Genomic DNA, 10,678 nt, shown 5'->3' on the forward strand with positions numbered 1-10,678 from the left:
TATGGGAAATTGAAAGTGAGGGCGTCTACATAATCCAGACACTTAGTTAAGCTCCTCAGTGCCTCTTTGGTACATAAGCTGAGCTGGAAATCTTTTGGCCAATCCTAATGTATCCTCATTTTGCATGTTACTATGTAGAGATGAGTTAGCTATGTAGATTGTTACAGTACGCAATTATATTTGACACATATACACAACTCCCACCACATATGTACGCACATTCACATGAGGTGGGTGCATCATATGCACTAGCCGTACATAACACGCACCACAGTGTATGAAGTAGGGCGGGGCAATATTTCAATATATGTCTGCAAAACAATCATCGCATGTATTTAGCCTTCGAAATGTTATCGCATTTTGTAATAATTATCACACTTATCATCTAGTCTGGGCCTTGTATTTGATACAGTTCATGTATACTACTGTAGGTGGCAACCTCAAGTCATCTAACAAGACAGATTCCACTGTATCACTACTGAATATACTATTATAAACTAAAATTCATAGTTATATAGCTCCAGTAACTGTAGCTATAAAAAATGTCTGGCATCATCATTGATATAGTGATCATTTTAAGCCCACCAGGGATATAAAGTGCACTACTAATCAACATTGAGCCTGAGATTATAATGGTTGGTATAGGCGTATACACAAATTCATAATGTCAGCTGAAAAAGCACTTTGCTTTATTATAAAGGTATATGTTTAATATTGTACAGATTTGCCATTCAGTATAGGTAACCATTTTGAAACAAACTCTTTAAAAACCTTCATAATTAGGACAAATTATAGATGTTGGTCTAACTCAATACAGTCTACCAGTAAGCAACACAAATAGGTCAAAATTCTGGATCCTTAAGTGTCAGAGGTTCCACTGTAACTTCCTCCATAACTTTTGGTGTTGCCAAACCACTCACAACTACCATGAAAAGGATAGCACCAAAATCATCATTTTGGAAAAACCAGTGGACTTATTATAATGCCCAATTTAATGGTGTGTGTGTTTTTTTTTCTTCAAAAAGTGTATGCTTTGTTAGAATAATTGAACAAAGCTCTAAATGTAAATCAATGGATGTTTGATTTTATGTACTATTCAATTATACGAACACCCCTTCCCCCATATTAATTTGGATAATTGATTCTCCACTCTAAAACCATCCATCTGACAGTATGTTTTTGCATCACTGCAAGTCTTAAAAGATATTAAAAAACAAAACTTGCTTAGAAGTAACATGCACTAAATTTCCATGATAATCAGCATTATATTATAGGAATGGCTAACTAGCCCTAACCTGAAACTAGGAGGGGGTAAAAGAAACTAAGTGTTTGAAGTATTATTTTGTGCTGTATAGCTATATATCCAAACAGGTAAAAGGGCTTGTGCGGCATGAGAAATTATAAAGTGCCAGTACTCCCCCAAGACGTTTTTGAATAATAGCCCATACTAAGGCAGATCATGAATTAGGGATAAAATGTCCAGTGTAGACGACCTCCCTTAAGATATCACAAAATAACGGAAGCCCATAAGCACCGCAAGGCACAAATGCTCCACAAGAAGAACTACAAGCTATTATTAATCAAGGTAATTAATTACCTTAAGTTGGGCTATTATTAATCACCTGGTCACCAGAACTGCTTCATCTTGCGGTGCTTATGGGCTCCTGAAAGTAATGATTGCGGTTTAAAAACCAATAAGTATAATATACATATATAAAACATGAATAAACATTAATTATAAGAGGACAGTGTGATAGTTGTAGTTTAAAATTAGAACAGATAGTTAACAATAGATGCTGGGAGATTGTTCCATAGTTTAACAGTATCTGGCAACTGGGATTAATGTCCACTAATATATCTGCAGGTGTAGATGACCTCCCTTGTTTCACTACTTTCAAAGTTAATGGCTGTGATCCCCCTCTATTATAGATGGTCCAGCTATGTAGAAAGAAAAGTAGGTCCTACCAGTATAACAACAGATTTTATTAGTTACCCTCTTGGTAATCAGCATAAGCTGTTTTTCCCTACCGGGCAGAGCTAATGCATAGTACAATTAATAAACAGCACAAACAGATACACAACACTATTTAACATAATTAACAAGTTTAAGATTATATTTAGTAAGCTATATGTGACCAGATTTTCATAAATCCAGTCACATATATTATAGGAGGAAACAGTACTTTTGAGTTATAATGATTTAGCGTACAGCACTGGATTGAAAATATGTCATAAATATTAGTAGTCTGGCACAGCCTTCCCTTTTAGGTATCATAAGTAGCTATCCCAAAGAATAATAAATCTTTCAGAGCGCATAATAATAGAGAGTCAACTACACTACTTAAATAAGTTCACATTACTTTGTAGAAGCTTCAGAGTTGCTAAATTACCTATTCAATGTAATTCATTGAACACCATACAATCTAGCTTGTGGGAAAGTGGTAATTATAAACTGAAGTATATAACTTGTGGATTTGTGGTGATTACAATAATAAACACTGCACGAAAGGTAAGATGTCCTGCTTGTGTCAGCATGTAGGAAATTTTTTTAATGATTTCCTTTAGAATTTCCTATTTGAGTTATCATGCAGGAAATGTTTTTGAACATTTTCTGTACAATTTCCTGTTAGTGTCACATCGCAGTAAATTGTTTTAACATTTACAAGAAATGTAGATAAAATCAGTATTAGGCCCCTATTTGGTGATTATTAGTTTCTCATCCACCGCCCGCATCCTTCTTAAGCTACCGCATGGTAAGCCATTATTTACTCTGCGCATGCTCAGAAGAACACGTGATACCAAACTGTTATAATTTTTTGTTGATGAACGCTACACTGCGCTATATATCGCCAGGAGAACTGTTGTTTTCCTTAACAAATTGCTGCAGTGTCAGTTGCAATCGTGCTCTATCGACTTCATCAAAGCAGGCTTTCAGTTGACTGTCGAAAAACAATTGGCGATCACGAAAAGTAGAATCAGCTGGTGAAGGAAATGTTTGTAGAAGAAAGAAAGACAATTTGGACAAGGTCTGTACATTAGTGTGTTAATATTATAAAATAATGGCATAATGGTAATACCCTCCCGCCCGCATCACAATAATTAGAAAGGCTGGATGAGAAACTAATAATCACCGAATAGGAGCCTTAAGATTTTCACCACATTCATGACTAGTGAAAATGCAGCTGTAAACTGATCAAATGGATACTGCAGGTTTCTTGTGTTTAGCTCAGTGTAATACTGAGCCAAAACTTGGTTCTCAACACAACATAGGCTTTCAACATCATATAACAGATTGTCTCTACAACAATGTGTAACACTGTAACCCATATTATGCTGCTGCAATAACATTTTAGTGGTATATGAATTGTTATACTAAGGAAGCTCTATTTTACGTTTAAAATTAACTTTACGTGATGCCAGAATTGTAACTACACCATATTTCTCAGTGACTCACCGTGCTACAGAAAAAAGAAGCTATGGCATACAGTGATGATACTCAACCCTTTAGGGCTTTCAACATGACAATGTGAACAGTCAACACACGGAGCTAGATAGTTATGTACTGTATGCCCATGAATTTATGGCCTTAATTGTGTGTTACACTTTGTGTCTTTGTACAATATAGATGTTAGAATTTGTCATGAATAGTGACAGACAGCTGGGGAGTATGGCGTTGTGACAAAGTGTTTATTTTAGTAAATATCTAGTGATGGCTTTACTTACTGTTTCAGCGGTTCACCATCTTCATGCTATGTACTTTAATGTATACTACAATGATATACCTGGATTTGTGGAAAGGTACTGATTGCTACGATAAAATAACCTGCACTTGGTTGCCAGGAGATAAAAAAGAAATAGTGCATTTCATGAATATAATAATAAAGGAAATGTAAGTGGCTATGAATATTATACATGTACACCATAAAAATTTCCCCTAGTGTATATATAAGGAATGGGAATATATGCCTTTACAGTTATGTGGGTGATTATGTGTAACATAGCTACAGTGCAGTGACTAAGTTGATGCCATCCTAGCATTCCCGGTTATCGCTCGGGTGGCATATTATTGTAATGTTGCTTTACATTAATTTTATAACTGAAGCAAGCTAGCAACTTAGCTATGATGATATCACATCATTTTACATATAGCTAGTTTCTCTGTGCATTAGCTGCATCATACTGTCTACATTACCTGATACATGATGCACGCAAGTCTACATTGACAATATACAATATGGCTAATCTCAACTCTTTGGTCAGTCATGGATGACGTTAACACAGTATACTGTAATGTTGTGACCTCCCCTAGTCTCTGTTGAGGCACCACAGCTAACTGTGGTATAGTCTCTCCCGCAATCCTATAGTGGATGGTTGTCAAACCAAAGGTGTTAGTCTTTGTGTCACTTACTGCCACTGGGTACTTTCTGACAAGTGTATATAATGTATAACAATAAATTACTGATTTTTGATTGTATATGTGTACTATCAATAGTTCATAATAAAGAGGTCTCATAGTATGGACTCTTGGTACAAGAGGTTATTGGTAGAATTTTATTGCAGGAAAAAAACACTAATGACACTTAGATGGTTTATTAATTGCAATGTTGGTTTACAGTTAAATGGCTTCTATCCATGCAAGAATTATGATGTTGTAAGAAAACAAAATGTTTGGATTACAGCACTCTCATATGGTGGTCTATAGCTAGTATCACATTAAATTTTTTTAGTTCACAGATTTACTATACAGATTTGGAGACCTGTATGCCTTAATAACATTATGAGACCGACTAGATGTGATCATCATTCACATTTAACTAGTAGCTAGTAATGTGCAAGGACTTGCATGAGGAATAAAGTTCTCCTATTTGCTAAGAAACTGCATGAGTGAGAAGGGTGGTGGCAGCTAATTGGTCATATTCATAGAGTTGAAGAATTACACATAACTTTTTCAAATGTTTTGGTAGACCTTTTGGTTAAATACATAAACTATAGCTACCTGCCCATTTCTTTGTTTTGTTGTAAATGAGTTTCTGGTCACCTCTTAGCAGCAATGTGTGAACAAAATTCTATCATGTCAGCAAGGTGAGAGTTTAATCTCAGAGGCTCGTAAGATGGAATGCAATCCATCTATGTACATGTGTCCTGCTTAACTATGTTACCTGATCCTGCATGGTAGTAGCTGCAGCTTTATGTGTTTAAAGTGTCAAGTGTTCACAATTTTTTCACAGCAGTATGTGAAACACATTGCTCTTCAAAGCAGGCAGTGAAGTGTAGCTTAGTAATCTGCTCTGAATTTCCATACTGGGCATCCACCACAGTGTTAACGTTATTTCATTAGTGGTTATATGCATTTAGTGGCTTGAAGTAACAGCTGTTAGTGTCTTTGTGTCGCCAATGCTTGGAAGGGACTTATATACTTTGCTATTCATTCATGTAAGCATGGCCTATAGACATTTTGAATCACAAAAAACTTCTGTAGCTGCTAACGGTCTGTCACTATTAAATGCATGAATTTTAGTAGCACAATCAAAGTTTGGTAATTGTAAGGTTCAGCCAGGGTTGATGCTCAGTTGCTGTTGTTGCTTCCTTGAGCAAGAAAGGTTACTCACATTGCTCTGGTTTACCCAGTTGTTAAATAGGGACCTTTCTTAAATGGTGACTTTTTGGTAGCCCTACTTTTAAATGCTTTTGGTTGAATACATATTAAAGTATAACATTACTTTGTTCTGTTGTAAATGAATTTCTAGTCACCTGTTAGCAACTATTGTGTGCACTATAATACATATCTACATGTCAGGAACATGCATTAAGCATGTAGCAAAGTAAGTTTCAATCACAGAGGCTCTTAAGATGGAATGCAATCCATCTATACACATGTGTCCTGCTAATGGTGGTAGCTAGCTTTTTCTATATTAAAACTAACTTAAAAGTGCCAAGTGTTCACAATAATCTCCACAGCGATGTGTGAAGCATATTGAGCAAAAGCTCGAAGCAGGCAGTGATGTGTAGTGCAAAAAATTCTATGAATTTGCATACTGGGAATCTACCACAGCACATTATTTCATTAGTGTTAATGGTTATATTCATTTTAGTGGCTTGAAGGAACAGCTGTTAGTCTGTGTGCCAATAGTTTGAAAAGACTTATACTTTGCTATTGCTTTTGACTCATGCATGCATGCAAGCACGGACATTATAAATCATAAAAAAATTCTGTAGCTGCTAACAGTCTGTCACTATCAAATCCATTACCTTTGGTAGGCACAATCAGTGCTTTGATACATGGAAAAATCTAATGTTGTGCAGTAGCTAGTGTGTGTGTGTGTGTGTGTGTGTGTGTGTGTGTGTGTGTGTGTGTGTGTGTGTGTGTGTGTGTGTGTGTGTGTGTGTGTGTGTGTGTGTGTGTGTGTGTGTGTGTGTGTGTGTGTGTGTGTGTGTGTGTGTGTGTGTGTGTGTGTGTGTGTGTGTGTCGGTGTGTGTGTTGGGCTTTGCTCTGTTAGTGTAGGCTAAGGCTGACTAAGAAGTTGACAGGAATGCATTCAAGTACATGAATATTTTTACTAATCAGGTGTGGACAATCTAATTAGCCACAGTGCATCCACCGCACTAGCTATATGGCTGCGCATGGATGGAGGTCACTGCTCTATCATGCTCGACAACAGCATGCATGCATGCACAGATTGCACACAATCACTTTCGCTGCATGTTTCTTCCGATTGTTCTAGTCGCAGTTAATAACGAGGCTCTAGCAATGATGCAGCTCCATGGCAGACTTACCTGCAGGTATAGCTATAAAGACTGTCACAGCATTTATGATCGTTCATAGATATCGCCTCTTTCATCCTTTTCTGCCAGTTTCTATCGACGCCTCAATTGTATACCTTTGCTACAGTAGCTAGCTACAGTGCTACACGCATTTGGCAGCTACAAAATCGCTTGTTGCTTGCTGGCAAAAGGAGTAGAGGATAACACCCCCTGGGTCGAGAGACAACTGGGTGCATTCCACAAGCACTCATCATCTCTAGTACAACTACCTCACAGTGAATTGGTTAAGTCTACTTTATAGATGACTGCAAGTGCAAGCTACCCTGACATAGGGAACTGTGCAGAAAGACATATAGGAAGAGCTGCATTTGTAGCAATTGTGAGGTAAGAAGATGTGGCTAATTCATGATTCATTATTAATTTGTTATCTATCATTGCATGGCAGTGGGATCTGCCATCAACATCACCTAGCTACGTAAAGTTGTCAAAGGAAATTACAAAGTAGTTACTGATGCTTTCAAAACTTGGACTGCTGATGATGTCTTGTGGTAGTACTGTAGATGAAATCACATAGTAAGTTCTGCTATAGTTCTTGGAAATGAGTAATTTGTGGTCTATTGAAGTTAGGCAGTGGAGAAACCTGTGATCATGGCTGGATCTTGTGAAAGCTATGAATGACACTGTACAAGGAATAGTGTACATTAATTCAAGGTTTGTCACAGAAAACAATTGCCATAGCAATATTTTTACTGTAACAACATTTTTACAGATGCTACCTATAAGAACTATATATAACTAGTGATGAAACAGATTAGGAGAAGAAAGCTGCACTCAATGGACAGAAGTAAAAGAGCAAATCTACATTAATTTTAGTGATGTAACATCCCTCAGAAAAAAAGAATCCTGAAGGTGTCAAGAACTTCAATTTGTGAACTGAAAATTATAGTTGCTGTACAAATGATGTGCTTTTTTACTTATTAATGAAATACATATTGTGGGTAGTAAATACAACACAGGAGCGAGACATTGCTAGCTATATTACTAGCGCAGTATAAAGCAGATGACCAATATAGAAAATGTTGATTTCAGCTACAGGATTTTTTACATCCTGTATGCATTTCACAGTGCTAAAATGTACATTTCTTCACTGCCTCATTTCCAGCACCATTCTAGATGCAGTAAATCTTTCTCTATCCTCTGTATGAAACTTTACTGAAATCTACTAATGTTCTAAGTATGAAATGTGACTAAAATGACACATTTCATGGCCATTTTATACTCATTACCTACAAGCGGACATGGAACTTTTTGCCCAGTGAAACTTGTTTCCAAGGTGCAAAACTTTTGATAAGGTGCCGCATCAGCGCCTATGTTTAAAGCTTGCACATTATGGAATCTGAGGCTTGGTAGACTGATTTTCTCACTAATAGCTATAGAACATAGCATGTTGCATAAAAATAATGTCACTAGTAGTTCAGCTAATGTTTTGTCAGATATGTGCTCCAGAGGCCTGAGGGTGGACATATCAGGTAGACAGGCCACTCGTGCCCATGTTATAACAATTATTTAATACCTTGCATGCAATTATATGTACCATTCCGCTGCAGGCTAATAGCCCACCAGGTGATTAATCACCCATGCACTGCAGGATTTGTTTTATATACATGTCTGAAAGATTTGATTGTAGCTATGTTTGACAGACTAGTCCTAAAGATATCATTCAAGATGGACAAAATCACAGGAAATTTACAAGTGCTTTAATGCTATCAAGTTGTTCAAAGACTAATTACAATGACAACATAATGCTAAAGGAGTAAGCTTTGTTGTAGAGTGGTTAACTTGTGTTATTTGCAATGTGAATTTGAGAATGCACTACTAGACTAGTTTTCACCTTTTAACTAACGTTTCCCAACTTTGTTTCCTGTGGCAAGACTCCAATTCATAGTAATAGTCACGTAAGCATTAATTTATTACCATAACTGATTTCAGTCTGAACTTTTATATACAAACAGGCCTTATGAATCAGCCAAAGGGCATTATACAAAAATGCTCTGACTACAGACAATAGCAGCAGCTTCCTTTGATCTGCTGATGCAAAGTATTACATACAGAATTATTCACATACCCAAATATCTTGAAGTAAACTCAAGTTGACTTGACACTGAGATGCCTGGCACTGTCTTTGTAAGAAGGCTCTGGCTCTGATGGAATTGGCTTTGTTGGTTTTCTTAGTAATGTGTTCAGACCATTAGTGTTACACAACTTATACTAAGATCCATGCCATACTAGGGACTCTAGTACACTTCATCTATTTGGTCCCCACACATCAAGTGGGAGATATAAATAGAACTGAAATGGCCCAATGTATCACTCTGCAAGGCTTGTGCATAGCAACTTTGACAGAACAACTAATGTTAGCTACAACTAGGCATTCCAGTATCCAAGATTTTTAAATAAAAAAATTCTCCGTATATTCCCCAATAGAACCCTGGCAACAACTCATGTTTAACTTGGGATTGCTCAGTCGTCTGAGCTCCAATGAGGATAAAAATTGCTGTGGGGTTTGTCCACATGCTGATCATCATGAAAATCTTAGTTTTATCGTGCGCATTACATATAAGTAAGTTTTGTGTTGTTTTGTAATCTTTTCAAGCCTTGTAATGTATGTAGAATACTTTTAAAAATGTACTGTCGGGTAGAAGGTAGTCACTGGTGCTTACTTTAAAGTGTGTAGTTACTTCACTTGGGTTAGGGATTTTCAGCTCCAGAGCAATTTTCTGATGGCTGTGTCATCAGCTCAAAAGTATAAACCACTTCAAAGTCAGCATAACAATGCCATAATTGAAACCACAACTCCACCTTAGGTATTGTTGCATCATTGTGGCACCTCCACTTTAGTTGTTTACCTATGTAAGTTGCAGAGCTCTCAACCTGTCAGTTACCTTAGAGTGATGACTGAGTTTAAAATGAGTGAGAAATAAGTATGTAGGAGTGAGACATGCTGGTGAACATCCGACAGTGTGCAAAACATACTTAGCTAAGGGGTCTGGTGGCCATGTACCCTGGGAAAATTTTGAAAAATAGCTAGATTATACAGATTTGAGAGCATCTTAAAATATTATTATTAATGTAAGTGATAAAGCAGTAAAAACAACTCACTTGCATGGTACAACTATACTATTTAGCTACAGTATGTAACATAGTCTATAGAGTTATTGTTTGCTACTGTGAGCTTTATTGTATTCAATACACAAAGAAAACACCATAACCGGCAATGCTGGCACAAAGGCCACTGTGAAAGGGGAGTAACTTGTACTGAACTAACCAGATATTACAAGTAAACACACGCAACCACTGTGAATAATATTGGGTGCTATTCACTATAGGAAGCCTTAGAGATAAAAACTAAATTTGCTGCAGCATCACAGTGCAGCTGCATGTGTATTTGCATGTGATACAAGAGAGCCGGCGCCGTTCACTACGAAATCTCTGAGTATGAAAGTATCAGTACGGATCGTTGTCGCGAGGTACAAAGATTGTAACGGGCTTGGATTGTAAGTTAATAGAGACTACATTATAAAGCTAGACAGTGTGCTTCTGAAAAATGCGTGAGATTTTTGCAAAACCATGCGTGAGTTGCAAAACCAAGAGTGAGATTGGAGTCAAATGCGTGTGTCTCACGCGCAATGCGTGAGAGTTGAGAGCTCTGAAGTTGTTAACTTGATGTTTTTGCTTACTTGACATAGCCTTTTGCCTATAGGCATACAAACATATTTGTTCACCACAAAGCATACAAAGATCGCTGAGATCTGATACAATCTAAAGTTACTCTCATTACATGTACAAACTTGTAGCTAGAAGCAACTGCAGTTTCAAGATAGTCCAGCTAGATTGCTAGATGGCTTCCTGATTTAAT

The 10,678-nt window shown here is 37.0% G+C and overlaps 1 long non-coding RNA gene across 3 annotated transcripts; it reads left to right on the forward strand.

Annotated features, from left to right (window-relative positions):
- The first annotated feature begins 2,774 nt into the window (after nucleotides 1–2,774).
- Nucleotides 2,775–7,758, forward strand: LOC136250929 (uncharacterized). Of its 3 annotated transcripts, XR_010698828.1 has the most exons (5): nucleotides 2,775–6,780; nucleotides 6,824–7,146; nucleotides 7,208–7,335; nucleotides 7,386–7,473; nucleotides 7,532–7,758. It is a non-coding gene; the product is annotated as an uncharacterized lncRNA (long non-coding RNA). The 3 variants fall into 3 exon arrangements; XR_010698829.1 differs by having other exon boundaries at nucleotides 2,777–7,141; XR_010698827.1 differs by having other exon boundaries at nucleotides 2,780–7,146.
- The last annotated feature ends 2,920 nt before the right edge of the window (nucleotides 7,759–10,678 follow it).

Source organism: Dysidea avara, chromosome 3, assembly GCF_963678975.1.
Source record: "Dysidea avara chromosome 3, odDysAvar1.4, whole genome shotgun sequence".
In the NCBI taxonomy this organism is placed as follows: domain Eukaryota; kingdom Metazoa; phylum Porifera; class Demospongiae; order Dictyoceratida; family Dysideidae; genus Dysidea; species Dysidea avara.